The 20268-nt window shown below is 38.0% G+C and overlaps 1 non-coding gene across 1 annotated transcript; it reads right to left on the reverse strand.

Annotated features, from left to right (window-relative positions):
* Window positions 1–19684: 19684 nt before the first annotated feature.
* Window positions 19685–19792, reverse strand: LOC112738639 (small nucleolar RNA R71). Its single transcript, XR_003169587.1, has one exon. It is a non-coding gene; the product is annotated as a small nucleolar RNA R71 (small nucleolar RNA).
* Between the last annotated feature and the right edge of the window lie 476 nt (window positions 19793–20268).

Here is a 20268-nt window from a genome sequence, read left to right on the forward strand (position 1 = left end):
TTCTTATCATGCACAGTTTTCACCTTCTCTTTATACAGCCTGGAGTTTTCATAAGCTTCTAAGCGAAGGTTCTCTAATTCTTGCAGTTGCAACTTCCGTTCAGCTCCGGCTTTCTCATAGTCCATGTTGATCTCTCTCACCGCCCAGAATGCTTTGTGTTCTATCTCTACTGGGAGGTGACAAGCTTTTCCATAAACCAAGCGAAAGGGACTCATTCCTATAGGTGTCTTGTATGCAGTCCGATATGCCCAAGGCGCGTCTTGTAGCCTGGCGCTCCAGTCCTTCCTATGATGCTTGACTATTTTCTCTAGGATATGCTTTATTTCTCTATTTGACACTTCCGCTTGTCCATTATTCAGCGGGTGGTATGATGTGGCTACTTTGTAAATAACGACATGCTTCTTCAATAGGGTGCTCAGTCTCCTGTTACGGAAATGGGTACCTTGATCGCTCACGATTGCTCGTGGTGGTCCAAAGCGACAGATAATATGGTTTCTAACAAAAGAGACAACAGTGTTAGCATCATCGGCACGGGTAAGAATTGCTTCCACCCATTTAGAAACATAATCCACAGCTAACAATATGTATGTAAAACCGCTTGAGTTTGGAAACGGTCCCATGAAGTCAATACCCCAAACATCAAAAATCTCACAGAACAACATAATTTGTTGGGGCATCTCATCCCTCGTGGATATGTTACCAAACCTTTGGCATGGGGAACAAGATTTACAAAAAATAGTAGCATCTTTAAAAAGAGTGGGCCACCAGAATCCACAGTCTAGGATTTTTCTAGCTGTCCTTTGAGGACCAAAATGTCCACCACTCTCAGATGAGTGGCAGGCCTCTAAAACGGACTGGAATTCTGATTGAGGCACACATCTTCTAATTATCTGGTCAGCACCATACCTCCACAGATAGGGGTCATCCCATATATAATATTTGGACTCGCTTTTCAACTTGTCCCTCTCGTGCTTAGTAAAATTTGGAGGGAAAGTATGGCTAACTAGATAATTAGCTACAGGTGCATACCAAGGAACTACTTCAGATATTGCATGCAAGCTGTCAAAAGGAAAAGCATCATTGATAGGAGTGAATTCATCCTTAATGTGCTCAAGGCGACTCAAGTGGTCTGCTACTAAATTCTGAGAACCACTCCTATCCTTAATTTCTAAATCAAATTCTTGTAGATGCAATATTCATCGTATTAGCCTTGGTTTGGACTATTTTTTGGCTAATAAATACTTTAGAGCTGCATGGTCTGAGTACACTACCACCTTAGTACCAAGTAAATAGGCTCAGAATTTATCCAGAGCAAAAACAATAGCCAAAAGCTCGTTCTCAGTAGTACTATAATTAGACTGAGCAGCATCTAATGTCTTGGAAGCATAAACAATTATGAAAGGATCCTTACCTGCGTGCTGGGCTAGCACTGCTCCCACAGCATGGTTGGAAGCATCCCACATAATCTCAAAGGGCTGGCTCCATTCTGGTCCTCTCACAATTGGAGCTTGAGTTAAGGCGATCTTCATCTTGTCGAACGCCTCTATACAATCCTCACTGAACTCGAACTCAATATCTTTCTGCAGAAGTCTGGATAAGGGCAGTGCTACCTTACTGAAGTCCTTGATGAACTGCCGGTAGAAACCTGAATGGCCAAGGAACGAACGAACTTCCCTCACGGAGGAGGGGTAAGGCTGACTAGAAATGACATTTACCTTTGCTGGATCTATAGAAATACCAGTGTTAGAGACAACATGTCCTAGTACAATACCTTGTTTGGCCATAAAATGGCACTTTTAAAAATTTAAAACAAGGTTTGAACTAACACACCTGTCTAACACTCTAGATAGACTATCCAAGCAAAGATTAAAGGAATCACCATATACGCTAAAATCATCCATAAAAACCTCCATACAGTTCTTAATAAGATCAAAGAAAAGACTCATCATACACCTTTGGAAAGTTGCTGGTGCATTGCACAAGCCAAAGGGCATTCTCTTATAAGCATAAGTCCCAAAAGGACATGTAAAAGTAGTCTTTTCCTGATCTTCAGGAGCTATATGAATCTGGAAATAGCCTGTGTAACCATCTAAAAAGCAATAATGTGATTTACCTGATAGGCGATCCAGGATTTGATCAATGAATGGCAGGGGGTAGTGATCCTTACGAGTGGCCTGGTTGAGGCACCTGTAATCAATGCAGACCCTCTAGGCATTCTGTACTCTGGTTGCTATGAGCTCTCCATGCTCATTCTTCACTGTAGTGACTCCAGACTTCTTGGGCACCACTTATACTGGGCTTACCTATTCACTGTCTAAGATGGGGTAGATGATATCTACCTCAAGTAGTCTGGTCACTTCCTTTTTGACAACCTCTGATATAGTGGGATTCAGTCTTCTCTGGGGTTGACGAACAGACCTTGCTCCCTCTTCTAAAAATATTCTGTGCTCACAAACTTGAGGGTTGATGCCTACTATGTCTGCCAAGCTCCACCCAATTGTCTTCTTGTGTCTCCGCAGCACAATAAGTAACTGCTCCTCTTGTTGGGAAGTGAGTTCCCTTGCAATGATTACTGGGAGCTTCTGATCATCCTCAAGATAAGGATACTTGAGGTGGGGTGGTAGAGGCTTTAATTCCAATTTCTGCTCCTGATCGGGCATTGGGTCTTCTGGAGCTGGTGAAAATGGCAAGGTGTCCTCATTGTGTTCAGGAATGGTCTTCCAAGCAGGATTGATGACGGCTTCCCTTAGTCATTTTGGGGCATCTACAAGATATAAAAGTCAATGGGAAATGTGAGCCCTTTAATGCCCACCAGCACATCCTCAGCAATTCCAACCACTGTAATAATGCTCTTATCTGCTAACACAAAATGAGCTGCCGACCTTTTTAAAGGAGGGAGCCTCGAAGCATCATATATGGACAAAGACATTATACTAACACACACGCCTAAATCACACATGCAGTCAGAAAATATTACACCCCTAATGGTTAAGTTAACTATGCATGGTCCAGGGTCACTACATTTTTCAGGTATATCCCCCATTAAAGCAGATATGGAACTACCTAAAGGAATAGTTTCTAATTCATTAATCTTATCCTTATGTATGCACAGATCCTTTAGAAATTTTGCATATTTAGGTACTTGCTGAATAACATAAAAAAGGGGGAACAATTACCTCAATCTTTTTGAAGATTTCTACCATTTTAGGGTCAAGTTCCATCTATTTCCTGGATTTCCTTGCAAGGTGTGGAAATGGGATAGGAATAGCGTCTCTTACGACTTCTGCTTCTTTTGGTTCTCCATTCCTTGGTTGAACTGCTTCTTCTTCAACCATGTATTGTATTTCATCTTCCTCTTCCACATCCTCCACTTCAACCCTGTCTGCATCTGGGGTGTGTTCCTGTGGGCTTAGCTCCTCCTGATTCCTCTCTTGCAGTGTGGTTCCGGACCTTAGGGTGATGGCATTGATGCCAACTTTTGGATTGGGTAAGGGTTGAGAAGGAATTCCACTAGAGCTTGTAGGTTGAGTGTTAGAAGTGCTGGATGATCACATCTGAGAGACGAGAGCTTGTATAGCATATGTTAGACCGTTGAGTGTACCTTCCATGTTCTTTTGTCCTTGTGCAATAGACTGAAGCAACTCGTCATTGGAAGAGGAGGGGTAAGTGATTTAAGGGACATGCTGTTGGTTTTTCTGAGGTGCTTGGGCTTGCCTCAGGTGAGGTGCTCTGTAAGGCTGGTTCTGGTTCTGCTGTCTGTTGTTGTTATTATTCCACCTCTGATTTCCCTAGTTGCCTCTGCCTCCTCTGTTATAGTTGTCCCTCCAGCCATGGTTGGAATTATCTCTCCAGCTATAGTTGGAGTTGTCTTGCCAACTCTGGTTATAGTTCCCACCTTGGTTGTAGTTGCCGCCTTGTTGGTAGGAGCTTTGATTTGGGCGGTCATAGAAATTGTGAGTGGCTGCCAAGGTGTTGTCCTCTTGTTGAAGTTGTGGACACTCATCAGTATAATGACTATAATTAGCGCATACCCCGCATACCCTCTGAGGAACCAGTTGTTGACTATGTTGGGGTGGGGGAGGTTGAGACTGTTATTGATTCAAGTTTATCTGCTTCAGTAGATTGGTCACCTCTACCAGAGCTTTAGTGAAAGCAGCAGTCTCACCACTAGAGGACACCTTCGTAATAGTCTTAGGATGGTTGGTCTTGTGTCTAGTGTTCTTGGTAGATTCAGCCAGATCAGCGATCAGCTGCCACGCTTCTGTCGCCATCTTGTACTTCTTCAGAGAGCCATTACTTGCAGCATCTAATGTAGTTTTATCTTGAGGCTTCATACCTTGTGTAAAGTAACTGATCAACACCATCTCATCAATCTTGTGGTGGGGACATGAGTCCAAGAGGTTTCTAAAACGTTCCCAATATTCGTAGAGGGTCTCTAATTCTCCTTGGATAATGCAGGAGATCTCTTTCCTTAGTCTGTCTGTAACTTCAGCTGGAAAGTATTTGTCCAGAAACTCCCTCCTGAGCTCGTCCCAGTCGGTAACTACTGCCTCCGGTTGAGTGTAGTACCACTCCCTCGCCTTTCCCTCAAGAGAAAACGGGAAGGCCATAAGCAAAATAGTAGTTTCATCTGCACTATGACGCCTAACAGTAGAACAGGCAGTCTGGAAATCCCTGAGGTGCTTTATGGGCTCCTGAGCAGGTAAGCCATTAAACTTGGGTATCAAGTTGATTAGCGACGTCTTCAGTTCAAAATCTGCAGCCAGATCTGGGTGACGCGCTTGATATGCTTGCAGGGTAAAATCTAGGGCTCCTGCCTCCTGGAGGATAATCCTCCTAGGTGCTGCCATGTCACCTGCACGTGAATCAACTGAATCAGTAGTAGAGGAGCTTGTTTCCTCCTCAAATAGCGGTTCATATTCGCTCTCAGATAAGACTGGTGAATTGGCAACAACCACTTCACCACCCTCAGAGGCTAACCGACGCCGAGCTTGCCTAATACGGGAAAGAGTTCTTTCAATTTCAGGATCAAAAGCAGCTGAACTCGGATCAGGCAGTGAATGCGTCATTCAATGAAAGAAACATACAGCTCATGGTAACAAAATAAAATAACATAAAATGCAAATAAATAAATTCCAACCAATAAATTAGCACTCTATTGAAACTCCCCGGCAACGACGCCAAAAATTGATGCGGCAGAAATTTGCAGATTAAGAATTATTAAGAAAAATGGCGTTGCAAGTACAACTCTTAACCAGCAAAAATCCACTTGTCAATTTAGAAAAGAGTTATCACAAATTTTAGAAATAAAATACTAGGAGTATGAGTCTCATGGTTTACAAAATGGTTTTTTAGTTTGATAAACAGGAAATTAAATTAGAGAATTTATGTAATTTAAATAAAATCTCGACCGGGAGAAGATTAATCGGAAGTTCTATCCTTGTTGGAATTTTCTCAAGATCAATCAATAATTAGTAGTTGTTTCCACTTAGTTAACCCTCAACGAATGAGGGAAAGTCAAGTTAAAAGTCAACTTCTATTCACAAGTCCTAATCCTCTCCCTTGGGAAGGATTAGAGTTAGTGACTAACAAGACAACCAACAACGAACCAATTATAATTGAACTCTTGAGTATTCTAACTCAAGGTTCTCCTTTTAATCAACTCCCAATCAAGTTGGGAAACTACTCTATTATCATAAATGTAGAATTTACAAAATAAAAAGGTGAAATAAAAAGAGACATGATAAATAATAATCAAAGAGATCAATTAAAATAAAAATAGTCTTGCATTAATGAACTCTAAAAGTAATCCAATGTTAACCCTGGACAGATTAAGGATATGAAAGAGTAAGTAAAAAGTAAGTAAACAAACTAGAATGACCAAGTCCGGAGTAGACTCTTCTCAATAACCGAAGCCAAAATCTTCAATTCCTCAATTATGAGTATATAGAAAAAAAACCTAGGGGGAGAGTGAAAATCAGATCTAAAAAATAAAAATCATACGGAATGAATGTCGTCCTTTGTCTCTGCATGTTCCCTGGCTCTAATCTGCGTTTCTGGGCCGAAAACTGGGTTAGAACGCGGCCCAGAATTCACACCAGTGACTTCTGTAAATTCTGCAGATCGCGCACGCCACGCGACCGCGTCGTCCACGCGTTCGCGTCATCCGGCATTTTTCCGTGCCATGCGTGCGCATTATCCATGCATTCTCGTCACTTGTGCAGCTTCCAATCCACGCGGTCGCGTCAGGCACGCGAGCGCGTCACTGCGATTTTCTCCAATTTGCGCGGTCGCGTGAGCCATGCGCCCGCGTCACTTCTCGCTGGTCATCTCCTCAACTTCTTGTGTTCCTTCCATCTTTGCAAGCTTCCTCTTCATTCTCTAAGCCATTCTTGCCCTATGAAACCTAAAACACTTAACACACGGATCACGACATCGAATGGTATAAAGGAGGATAAAATAAAAAAAATATACAATTAAAAGATCTTTAGGAAGCAAGTTTTCAATCATAGAATATTTTTAGGAAGGATTTGTAAATACATGCAAATCATATGAATAAGTGGGTGAAGACTTGATAAAACCACACAATTAAACACAATATAAATCATAAAATAGTGATTTATCACTTCACCCTCGTTCAGATTAAGTGACCACTGACCCTGGCGTTTGATTTGAATCTAAGGAGATTAATGACCACCGACCCTAGCTTTAATCACTTACAGCCTTGTCATTAAATGAATCATTCGTTGTTAAAGTAGACAATAAGAAGTATTAATACGGAAGAACAAGCATCTCCGAGGCCTTAACTGATTTCTCCCTATTGTTTTTATATCAATTCTTTATTGCTTTCGTTATTGTTTTGTTTATGCACCTACAAGAACAACAATCAGATTTTTATTCGCCTAACTAAGATCTGCAGGATAACCACATCTTGCTCAATCTGGCAATTCTCGTGGGGTTCGATCCTCACTCACCTGGGGTATTACTTGGACGACCTGGTGCACTTGCCGATTCAGTTGTGTGAGTTTCATTTTTGCGCACCATGCCCCTCGTCCACTTAATATAAAAATGTAACTAAACCCTCCCTCACTTGTAAAATCACATTCATTTTATAATGAGAGAGAGAGACGAGAGCTCGAGTAAGAGAAGAGAGAAAGAGAAAACCCTAGGTTACTATTCACACTCAACTTTAAATCCGATTTTCTCCCAAACCGGAGCTCTGATTGAAGATCTGTTTGCGGCCACGCGTTCATCTCAACATCCTCTTTAATTCTATCTACTTTTTTGGTGAGTACTTGTGAGAACTCTGACCCATTTTTATTTTTTGCACTAAATTTGCATTTTGGTAATGTGAAGTGTTGAAGTTTGTGATTTTGATACTTTGGAAAAGCTCAAGCACAACTTCTAGGGAAGTTTTGACCAGAGAGCATGTAGAACAAGGTAAGGATACACTTTCTCCCAATTATTTTCAATTTTATGTGAAAACCTAGTATAAACAATTGAGAATTTGATGTAATTTGATTGAATAGAGTAGCTTGAAATCTTGGTTTGATTTGGTGCAAATTGAGTGCTTGCTTAGATTAGTGAGAAGTTGGTGGAGGCTTGGATTGGCTGGAAGGAAAGGTTCATGAGGTTGGAAATCATCGTCAACGAAGGTACGGATTTTAGTTTTGGGTAAACATTATATGATGTTATGTGAAAACCTAGATTAGATTACCTTAACATAGTGTTGAATTGATATGATTGGTGTTATTGATGACATTGGTTTAGTGTGAATATTGAAGTTGATTAATTGTTAATTGTTGAGTGAATTTGTGGCCAGAGGCCTTGAATGATTGAAGTATATGCTTTGGTATGTGTTAAATTGTTATGGTATATTGATGAGATAGGATTGTTGTTAATGAAGTATAAAATTGGGTTGTTGATTTATGTTTGTTTGGAAATTATATGAAGAAGGTATTAAGGAGGAGGTAAAGTTGAGATATTGATGAGAATTTTGTTGGTTTTAAGTTTTGGATGAAAATGATTGTTGAAACTGTGAATTTGATTGGTTAACGACTATTGAATAAGAATTGGGCCAGAGGCCATAATTGGGAAAGTTTTGGTAAGTTTGTTAGATAAATTGATTAATTGTGAGTGAAATTATGGCTGGAGGCCGTAATTGAATGAATTATGTGTCTTGGTATATTTTGAGGTTGGGTTATATATGTTGAATTGTGTTGTGGTATAATGGTTGAGCTATATGCATTGATTTTGTTGTGATATGATATTGAGCTTGTAATTGATGTAAATTAGAAGTGGTTGATTGATAATTGGTTGGTTTTGGGTCTTGAATGGATAGGATATAATTGAGAATTGGGATTAACAATTGAGTATTTGGGTGTCTTGATGGAGTGCAAATGATGGGTGAGATTTGGTTTATGTTGGTGTTAGAAGAGGTGAAATTGAGAAAATGGTGAATTTGAGTTTTGCAGAAAATTTTGGTAAAAAGTGAGTTTTAGCCAACTTCGACAAGTCATGACTTGGCATTTGGAGTTCGTATTTAAGTGACACTTGTCTGGAATTAAAGATGGTGATGAGTACTTTAAACTCGTCAAAGAACAGAGAAAAATGATTTTTGTAGCAAAAGTTATGGACGTTTGAAATTTGGTGTCAAAAATTGGAAATTTTAGATTCTGCAGCATACCATAATTTTTACTGGTGTGTGTCTACACAAGCCCTGGGAAGGCCTCTGGTCTGTACGTGCGCACAGAGGTGTGCGTGTTGTAACACTCTACCACACAAAGCCTTACACTATATGTAACAACCTAGTTTTCATATACATGAGATCTTTTCTGAAGATACGGAGTTTTCCAAAAGATTAGTGAAGGAAACACCTCTGCTATATTATCAAGCATTTCAATCCTTATTATCATGATGTCATCTCTAAGCCAGAACCTCTTCTGAGGCAAGCTCGACGACAAAGTCACGAAGAACCTAGTTTTTGAACCGTATCACTATGAGTTTTTTATTCTGGTTTTCGTAATTAGTCTCAGTTTGACGAGCCAGACTCGATTCATGAGAGAAGAAAAATAGTAATATAATATTATTAGTGTATAAATATTAGAGCTACTTGAATAATATGCTTGAGGCTCCTCCCACCTTTGATTGTTCCATCCTTGATGCATGTTCTCATTGTAGCTTCCATTTCCTACAACATAGTTAGAACCAAACTCATAGCCAAAGTGATGAGAATTCAGAGTGAAAAGAGAAAATAAAGACAAAAACTAACAAAGAAACTAAAGCAACTATTTACAATATTGACATATATACAATAACTAACAATAAGCACACATTGCAATTCTCCGGCAACGGCGCTAAAAACTTGATGTAGGATAAATGTCGGTCTAGAATTTCTCAAAGGAATCTCGTTGCAAGCATAATCCAAACCAACAAATTATCCTCAATCAAAGTTTAAAAGATTGTCACAATACAAATTAAAATAACCGGGAGTATTAATCCTAGATCGTTCTCCCTAGGAATTGCAATGAAGTGCTCAATTATTGACTATAAAGGGATATTGGGATTTTTGTGATGAGAGACAAGAAATCTAAATAAAAAGAGAATAAATGATAAAGGTCTTGGCAAGTGTTGATGGTTGAGGATCACTATCCTTGTTACTAACCACAATATGATAATTGTAAGGATCAATCCCATTTAATCATCCTCTAACAATTGATGGAAAGTCAAATGATATTCATCAATCCTAATACATAAGTTCTAGCCACTCAATAATTGATTTAGCAAAGACTAGCGTCAATGGACACCAAATATAAATCACTTGGACATTAGCAACTCAAGGTCACCTAAGTTACCAACCCAAACCAAGAAGAGGAAAATCGACTCTATAGCTAAAAGAAACATTTCATCAAACACCTACAATGCAATAAAAGCAAACATCATGAAATGCAAGAATTAATGAAAGCTATAACTAACATAAGCAAGAAATTAACAATAGCAACTAAGGTAAACATAAAAAGACATGAAAACATAAAATTGTATTAAAAGAGAATTGAAATTGACGAGAGAGTTCATAAACTACATTAGCAAAATAAATAAATTAACAAGAGAAGTAGATGAACTAAAGTGCTAGAACAAATAAAAGTAAAGGAAAACTGAATTGAAAGAAGATTAAGATCTAGATCTAAGAAGAAATAAAACTAAAGAACCCTTAAACCTAGAGAGAGGAGAGAGTCTCTCTCTAGAATTCTACATCTATCTCCAACTAGTGTGTATGAATGAATGGTCTCCTCCATCCACCTTCACTCCCAGCCTCTAATCTGCATACTGGGCTCAAAACTAGGCCAGAAATGAGCTCTAAAATTGCCCCCAGCATTTTCTCTTTAGTGAGGCACGTGACACTTGTCACGTGTATATGTCAGCCACGCGTACGGGTCATCGAAATTTACACAAGGTCACGTGTACGCATAAGTCACACGTACGCGTCGGTGGATGATTCTCCTGGTCATGCGCACACTTCCGGCACGCATACGCGTCAGGACCAGCTTCTCAAATCTTTAATTCTTTGTGTTTCTTCCACTTTTGTATGCTTCCTTTCTACCCTCTAAGCCATTCTTGCCCTATAACCCTGAAAACACTTAACAAACATATCACGGCATCGAATGGTAATATGAGAGTATTAAAAATTAGTAATTTAAAGGCCTAGGAATCATATTTTCAATCATAGCACAAAATTAGGAAGGAATCTTAAAAACATACAATTTACATGAATAAGTGTGACAAAAGTTAACAAAATCCACTCAATTCAATCCAAAATAAACCATAAAATTGTAGTTTATCAAGTATTTGTATATGTATGTATGACATTGAGGTAGTATGGTGAATTTTTAATTGCTAATATAATGAGTTGATGATGATTGTGAATGGTTGATACAAATGTTATATTTTGTGGAAAATTATGCACGAGATTGGTGAATAACTAAAAGGGTTTGTATGTGAAATTATGATGTTGATGAGTATAGATAATGATGATTGACGATGTGTTAAGGATGGATGGCAAATTGATGTAGTATATCTTGAATTGATTGAATTAACATGTATATGTATGAATATGAAGAATATGATGATGGATTGATGAGGAAATGTTGGTATTTTTAGGTAATTAAATGATTGACAAATGATGGGTTGATGTTTGGTGAGTTATGATATGGCATGAGATGGTTTTGAATAGGATTTGGTTGGTTTTGGTTTGGAAAACTTGAGTTTTGAAGTTTTGGAAAAAATAAATTTTTAATAAACTTCGGCGATCAATAACTTGAGCCTCGGACTTTGGATTTTAATGAAATCTATTTCAAATTAAAGATAATTTCAAGAGCTTTTAAATGGTATATAGTTTGTGGAAATCGGAATTTTGTAGAGGAAGTTATCGACGTCGAAAATTAGGTACAGAAAACTGAAATTTTCCTAAGGGCAGGAAACCAGAATTTCTGGTGTGTGTGCATATGCATAGATTGGGAAGGTCGTTCTGTTATGTGTGCGCGCACAGCCCTATGCGTACGCACACTACCCTATTTTGCACAAAAACTCTGTTTTTCACCGTTTGACCTTCTTGGCAAGCCTGTAAACCTCCAAAACTATTATTTTGATGAAAATGCACTATTTTTGAACTATTGAATATCCTTCTGATTTTTCACCTATGAAAATTCTGTTTAAGGTTTATTGGTTAGGTTTTGTGTTATGAAATAAGGTTAGTGAGTCGGAGAAGATAAAAAATTGGTATTGGAAGAGTTGAAAGAGAGGATAATTGATTTGATGAGATAACAAAAGTGATGAACGAGGCAATTATGAGAATAATGCAATATTGATAAATGGGATATAATGAGAGAGGGTTGATAATTGAATTTTGAATGAAGGATGATGAGGATTTATGTTGAAGTATGATATTCAAAAGAATTGAATGATCTTGCATGATTATGAATGGATATGAATGAATAATTTGTAATGAATTTGAAAATAAAATTGTTTTGAGCTTAACCTGGCAAGTTTCGTGGTGGTTTACCACCCACATATTTTTAAAAGAGAATGTTATGTGGGGTTCGGGGTGGTTTACCACCCATGTGTGTATGTTGTTTTCCAATTGAAGATCTTGCGAGGTTCATGGTGGTGTACCGCTCGCAATGGTGGGGTTCGTGGTGGTGTACTGCCCACCGATTTTCAAGAGAACGATATCCAGGTTAGCTACCGAGTATGTGATGTTCGGTTTCTCGTACGATTTAGAATTTCACAAATGAATTATCGTTGCAAGTATAGTTCTAACCCGACAAAGAATCCTCACATGCAAAAATATTGGTTGTCACAAGTACAAACCCCAATAAGAATTAACCGAAGTATTTAGACTCTGGGTCGTCTCACAAGAAATTGCAATGAAGTGTTCAAATTATTGGCTATGAAGGACCAAGGGGTTTTGATTGATAAAAGGAGCAATAAAATAAAGGGGCACGAATTTAAATGACAAGGAGAGTAAATCAAGCAAGCAATTAAAGAAAGCAATTAATAAGGAGAGACATTCATGGCAAAGATTGAGAACATAGGCTTTCTATCATAGTCATGTAATGATTAATTCATCTTATTTAGTTAACTCCAACAAACGAAAGAAGGTATCATGTCATCTTCACATAGGGAGAATGTCAAACAAGACTAATTAATCATGTCACAATAATAAACAAGAATTTATCTCATTACGTCATCCTCGACGATGGAAGAAGGTAACATATCATCTTCACACTCGAAATCTTTTCCTTCATTCCTTCAATCCAATCTTTGCCTCCTAAATCTGAAATCACTCAACAAACATATCAAGGCAACGAAGGGAATTAAGGTGAATCAAAATCACCAATTTAAGGGCCTAAAAAGCATGCTTTTACACTTAAGCATAAAATCGGGGAGAATTATAAAACCATGCTATTTCATTGAATAAATGTGGGAAAAGGTGATGAAATCCCCCAAAATAAGCACAAGATAAACCACAAAATTGGGGTTTATCAGTATGTCAGGCTCTAGCAAAGTAATTGACACGTGAGCTCACGACTAGTAGGAAAGGCATACATCATGTGCATATGTTTGAATTGTTTAGGTTTGTTTCATTGTTTTGGTTTGCCTAATTGTACATGTTTCATGATTATTTGCTGATTGCCTTACTTGCCTTACGTGCACATTACTTGTCTGTATTATTTGTGTTTGTATAAAATTTAAAATTACTTGAGGGATGGTTCAGTTCTTAGATTATTCGGTTGAAAGGTAATGAAAGTATAAAGGATATTGGGTTAGAATTAGAATCCCCTTATGATAGTTGCCAAGTTATAGATTAGTGAGAACTTAAGATGGATATGAAGAGATAAGAATTTTAAGATGCTTAGTGAGTTTTTATTATAGTGCATTATAGTTATTTGGCACTTCTACCGTATTGGAAACCCATGGGTCGGGGGTTCTCATTCTGTTATATCTCTTGTTTTTCAGATGCAAGACCATGCGCTCAGCACTGAGCTGTGGTTCATCTGAGAGATGGCGAAGTCCTTTGTATTCTCTACTTTATATTTTGCTTAGAATCTCTCCACCTTTATTTTGAAAAACTTATATTTTGTGTTGATCTCTTGTGGAACTTGCCTATAGAGGCCTTTATGTATCGTTTGGGAGAGATTAGGAGATACTGTTATCAACTACTTTTATTCTGTACCCTAGCCAGCCTAAACTTCTTGTGTCGCAACTAATGGCTATTACCTATGTTATATATATATATATATATATATATATATATATATATATATATATATATATATATATATTGTCTTATTTTTGCTCTTCCTTATGGCTTTGTCTTTGTATTGTTTTCGACTCACGCTTTATCCTCAAATTATCGATACGTGAGTGTTACGACTTCGCGATTTTACTTTCACTCTTTTCAGGCTTTTCAATTTATACTTCCTTTCAATTATTTATAATTATGTATTATAATTCACCTTGAGAGTCGACCACCTTATTATCATTGACTTATGACTCAAGCATAAGGATTTTAACATTAGGGTGTTACAACTTTAACCAAGACATTCTCCACCGCTCCTTGTGCATGCTTCATGGATTTATCAGCCAATTCTAGAACTATTTTGGTAGGTCTCATCTCATGAATTTTTATCTTCTTCATCACAGAGAGAGGAATCAGATTGATACTTGACCCCAAATCACATAGCGCTCTTTCAAAAGGTTATGTGTCCAATGTGCAGGAAATTTGGAAGCTCCATGGGTCCTTCTTCTTACTTGGCAAATCCCTTTGAAATATGATACTACATTCTTTAGTCATGACCATAGTTTGACCTCCTTTCAAGGATTTTTTGTTTGGACAATAATTCCTTCATAAACTTTGCATACATTGGCATTTGGTCAAGTGCTTCTATGAATGGAATGTTGATATAGAGTGTCTTGAATACTTTCAAGAATTTGGAGTATTACATCTCCTTGATCTCCCCCTTGAGCCTGTGAGGATATGGGATTCTTGGTTTTTATGCCTCCACTACTTCCTTTTTCCTTGGAATTTCACTTCGTATAGAGGCCTTGATGAGCGGATATTTTATACGCTTTTTGACATCATTTTCATATAGTTTTTAGTATTTTTTGTTTAGTTTTTATTGAGTTTTTAGGTTTTAGTGTTAAAATCACATTTTTGGATTCTACTATGAGTTTTTGTGTTTTTGGGCAATTTCAGGTATTTTCTGGTTGAAATTAAGGAGCTGGAGCAGAAGTTTGATTTAGAGACAGAGAAAGCACTGCAGATGCTGTCCAGATTTGACCTGCCTGCATTCGAAAGAGATTTTCTGGAGCTATAGAAGTCCAAATGGAGCGTTCTCAACGACTATGGAAATCTGACTTTTAGAGCTTTTTAACAATATATAATAGTTCATACTTTACTTTGAATTAAAAGGCCCAAAATTGGGGTCCAACGCCAGCCTCGTGCCCCCTTCCAGGTGTCCAGTGCCCAAAGAGCAGAGCCCAGCGTCTAAAGGCCCAGAGAGGACCCCCTAGCTGGCATTCCATGCTCCAGAGACCTCATGACATGTGGATCTCATTAAAACTCAGCCCAAACACTCACCAAGTGGGCCTCAGAACTAGATTTTAGCACTAAATAGACTACTTTACCCTTACTAGTCATTTGTTTAGTATTTAAGGAATTTTATCTATGTAATTCATTATTTCTCCGATTTAGTAGGAGACACTTTTTATAGACTCTCCGATTTAGGAGAGCATATTTTTCGTTTTTACTTTGTTTTTACTTTCAGTATGAGTTTCTAAACCTCCTAGGTTGAGGGGAGGAGCCTTGCTGAGTCCTATGAATTAATAAAAGTTCTACTTCTTCTTCTTCGATCCATGTCTAATCTATCTCTAGATGAATATTCCGATCTTCATCGTGATGAACAGGACAATCTGACAAATTGGCTCTATTCATTACATTAAGAAAAACGTGCCTGACAAACACCCATGTCTACTTGGGTTTATGTGAATACTTGGCCGGAAAGCACGAACCAACAGCTATGTTTATACATCTCTCAGACGGTTAATCCACGATTTTGTTGGGGACTTCTCGAGATACCAGTTCAGCTAATCTCTTTGTTAGATTAGGGTCTGCATGGTATAGGCTAGAATCCATAGAAGCAGCGTTCTCTAATCCAAAAGATTCGACCTTGTTTGTGGCACTTTGAGTAGGATCTCCAATAGAATGATTTGCTAAGACCTTCACCTTCCGTCAGATTGAATGACCACGGGAAATGGCATTCAACCTGTAGTAGAGGAGATCAAGGACCATTAGCATGGCTTTGATCACTTATAGCCTGCTGATGAGTGGATAATTTATACGCTTTTTGCATTATTTTTAGTATGTTTTTAGTATATTTTAGTTAGTTTTTATTATGTTTTTATTAGTTTTTAAATAAAAATCACTTTTCTGGACTTTACTATGAGTTTGTATGTTTTTCTGTGATTTCAGGTATTTTCTGGCTGAAATTGAGGGACTTGAGCAAAAATCTGATTCAGAGGCAGAAAAAGAACTGCAGATGCTGATGGATTCTGACCTCCCGGAAGTCAAAGTAGATTTTCTAGAGCTACAGAAGCCCAATTGGCGCGCTCTCAATTGAGTTAGAAAGTAGACATTCTGGGCTTTCCAGCAATATATAATAGTCTATACTTTGCTCGAGATTTGATGGCCCAAACCGGCATTCCAAGTCAGCATAAAAATTCTGGTATCAAAACGCCAGAACTGGCATAAAAGCTGGAGTTAAACGCCCAAACTGGCACAAAAGCTGGCGTTTAACTCCAAGAAAAGTCTCTACATGTGAAAGTATCAATGCTCAGCCCAAGCACACACCAAGTGGGCCCGGAAGAAGATTTCTGCATTAATTACTTGATTCTGTAACCCTAGGCTACTAGTTTTCTATAAATATGACCTTTTGCTATTGTATTTTCATCCTTTAATCATCTTTTAATCATGTTTTGATGATTGAACCCTCTTTGGGGAGGCTGGCCATTCGGCCATTCCTGGACCTCCATTATCAGTTTTGTATTTTCAACGGTGGAGTTTCTACACACCATAGATTAAGGTGTGGAGCTCTGCTGTTCTTCATGAATTAATGCAAAGTACTATTTTTTTTCTATTCAATTCAAGCTTATTCTTATTCCAAGATATTCACTCACACTTCAACCTGATGAATGTGATGATCCGTGACACTCATCATCATTCTCACCTATGAACGCGTGCCTGACAACCACCTCCGTTCTACCTTCGATTGAGTGTGTATCTTTTAGCCTCCTGGTTCATGATGCATGGTTGCCTCGCCTGACAACTGAGCCTTCCATTCCATGAGATCAGAGTCTTCGTGGTATATGCGAGAATCAATTGGCAGCATTCCTGAGATCTGGAAAGTCTAAACCTTGTCTGTGGTATTCCGAGTAGGATCTGGGAAGGGATGACTGTGACGAGCTTCAAACTCGTGAGTGTTGGGCATAGTGACAGACGCAAAAGGATCAATGGATCCTATTCCAACATGATCGAGAACCGACAGATGATTAGCCATGCGGTGACAGCGCATTTGGACCATTTTTACTGAGAGGACGGGAGGTAGCCATTGACAATGGTGAAACCCAACATAAGCTTGCCATGGAAGGGAGTATGAATGATTGGATGAAGACAATAGGAAAGCAGAAGTTCAGGAGGAATAAAGCATCTTCATACGCTTATCTGAAATTCTCACCAATGAATTACATAAGTATCTCTATCTTATTTTATGTTTTATTCATATTTTAATTATCTTAAACTCCATAACCATTTGAATCTGCCTGACTAAGACCTACAAGATGACCATAGCATGCTTCAAGCCGACAATCTCCGTGGGATCGACCCTTACTCATGTAATGTTTATTACTTGGACGACCCAGTGCACTTGCTGGTTAGTTGTGCGGAGTTGTGACAAAGAGTTGAGATTACAATTGTGCGTACCAAGCTGTTGGCGCCATTGATGATCACAATTTCGTGCACCAAGTTTATGGCACCGTTGCCGGGGATTGTTCAAGTTTGGACAACTAACGGTTCATCTTGTTGCTCAGATTAGGTAATTTTATTTTTTGTTTAAGCTTTTTAGTTTTTATTTTCGAAAAATATACAAAAAAAAATTTATTTTGTTCTTCAAACTCTTTAAGGATGAATTCTAGAGTTTCATGATGATTTGTTGAAGTCTAGCTAGCTGTAAAGCCATGTCTAATCTTTTGGACCGAGGTTTCAACTTGTCATCACAAGAGCTTGTTGATTTCTATCAATTTTGCTGTTGAAAGTAATGATCTGCTAAAGCTTGGCTGGCCATTGGCCATGTCTAGTGTTTTGGACCGAAGCTTTCATTGAAGGCTTGGCTGGCTAGTAAGCCATGTCTAATTCCTGGACCGGAGTTTTAGACTAACATTGCTTGATTCCTGGAATTCTCATTAAGAATTTTGAAATCTTTATTTTCTTTTCCAAATAATTTTCGAAAAATTACAAAAAAAATTTATAAAATCATAAAATCAAAAATATTTTATGTTTCTTGTTTGAGTCTAGTATCTAATTTTAAGTTTGGTGTCAATTGCATGTCTTTATTCTTCTAATTTTCGAAAATTACATGCATTATATTCTTCATTGATCTTCAAGTTATTCTTGATGATTTCCTTGCACTGATCTTTAAATTCTCTTGTTTTGTGTGTTTAGTGGTTTCTCATATGCATTCTCAATTTGTTAGTATTTTTGATATGAAAATTTCTAAGTTTGGTGTCTTGCATGCACTGTTTATTTGATCTTAGTTTTCCATGATTAGTTTTATTTTGTTGTTTCTCATCATTAAAAATTCAAAAAATTTTTAAAACTATGTCTTTTCAAGTCAATAATACAGAGAATTGAAGATTCAGAACATGCAGCAGAGGAATTACACAGAAAAATCTGGGCGTTCAAAACGCCCAGTGAAGAAGGAAAACTGGCGTTTAAACGCCAGCCAGGGTACCTGGCCGGGCGTTAAACGCCCAAAAGGGTAGAATTTTGGGCGTTAAACGCCATAATGGATACCATTCTGGGCGTTTAACGCCAGGATGGCACAAGAGGGAAGATTTTGTTTTTAATTCAAATCTTTTTCAAATTTTCATACTTTTTCAAAATCAATTTCTTTCCATTTTTTTTATTTTTTTTACTATCTTCAAAAATCCTTGCTAACAATTAGAGACGTGATTCAAAAATTTCTTCCTTGTTAAGAAAGGTTCAATAATTGAATGTTAGAATCATATCTTTCAAATTTCTTGTTAGCCAAGGCATTGATTTTAAAATCAAATCTTTTTAATTGTTTGTCAATCATATCTTTTTAAAACCATATTTTATCAATCATATCTTCTCAAAATTCTTCCCCTCCTTCTCACATCTTTCTATTTAAGGGACTAACATTCCTCCTCAATACGCAATTCGAACTCTATCCCTCTTGATAAGTTTGAATTCTATCCTCTCTACCTCCTCCTTCTATTCTTCTTTTCCTCTGACATCTCAAGGAATCTCTATACTGTGACATAAAGGATTCCATACTTTCTTCTTCTCTCTTTCATATGAGCAGGAGCAAGGACAAAGGCATTCTTGTTGAAGCTGATCCTGAACCTGAAAGCACCTTGAAGAGAAAGCTAAGAGAAGCTAAAGCAACAACTCTCTGGAGAGGACCTAACATAAATTTTTAAACAAGAAGAAGCCATGGCAGCCAAAAATAACAACAATGCCAACAATGCAAGGAAGGTGCTTGGTGACTTTACTGCACCTACTCCTAACTTCTATGGGAGAAGCATCTCTATCCCTACCATTGAAGCAAACAATTTTGAGCTTAAGCCTCAATTAGTTTCTCTAATGCAACAGAATTGCAAGTTTCATGGACTTCCATTAGAAGATCCTCATCAGTTCTTAGCTGAAGTCTTGCAAATCTATGACACTGTCAAGACCAATGGGGTTGATCATGAGGTCTACAGGCTTATGCTTTTTCCCTTTGTTGTAAGAGATAGAGCTAGAATATGGTTGGATTCACAACCGAAGAAAAGCCTGAACTCTTGAGTCAATGCCTTCTTGGCAAAATTCTTTCCACCTCAAAAATTGAGTAAGCTTAGAGTGGAAGTCCAGACCTTCAAACAGAAGGAAGGTGAATCCTTCTATGAAGCTTGGGAAAGATACAAGCAATTGATCAGAAGGTGTCCTTCTGACATGCTTTCAGAATGGAGCATCATAGGTATCTTCTATGATGGTCTGTCTGAACTGTCCAAGATGTCATTGGACAGCTCTGCTGGAGGATCTCTTCATCTAAAGAAGACACCTGCAGAAGCTCAGGAACTCATTGAAATGGTTGCAAATAACCAATTCATGTACACTTCTGAAAGGAATCTTGTGAATAATGGAACAAATCAGAAGAAAGGAGTTCTTGAGATTGATACTCTGAATGCTATATTGGCTTTGAACAAAATATTGACTCAGCAAGTGGTGCAAGAAATTGTGATCATCAATGGTGCCATCAACATGGTACGCTCAATTGTAATCTCAACTTTTTATCACAACTTCGCACAACTAACCAGCAAGTGCACTGGGTCATCCAAGTAATAAACCTTACGCGAGTAAGGGTCGATCCCACGGAGATTGTTGGTATGAAGCAAGCTATGGTCATCTTGTAAATCTCAGTCAGGCGGATATAG

Source organism: Arachis hypogaea, chromosome 13 (assembly GCF_003086295.3).
Source record: "Arachis hypogaea cultivar Tifrunner chromosome 13, arahy.Tifrunner.gnm2.J5K5, whole genome shotgun sequence".
NCBI classification, from domain to species: domain Eukaryota; kingdom Viridiplantae; phylum Streptophyta; class Magnoliopsida; order Fabales; family Fabaceae; genus Arachis; species Arachis hypogaea.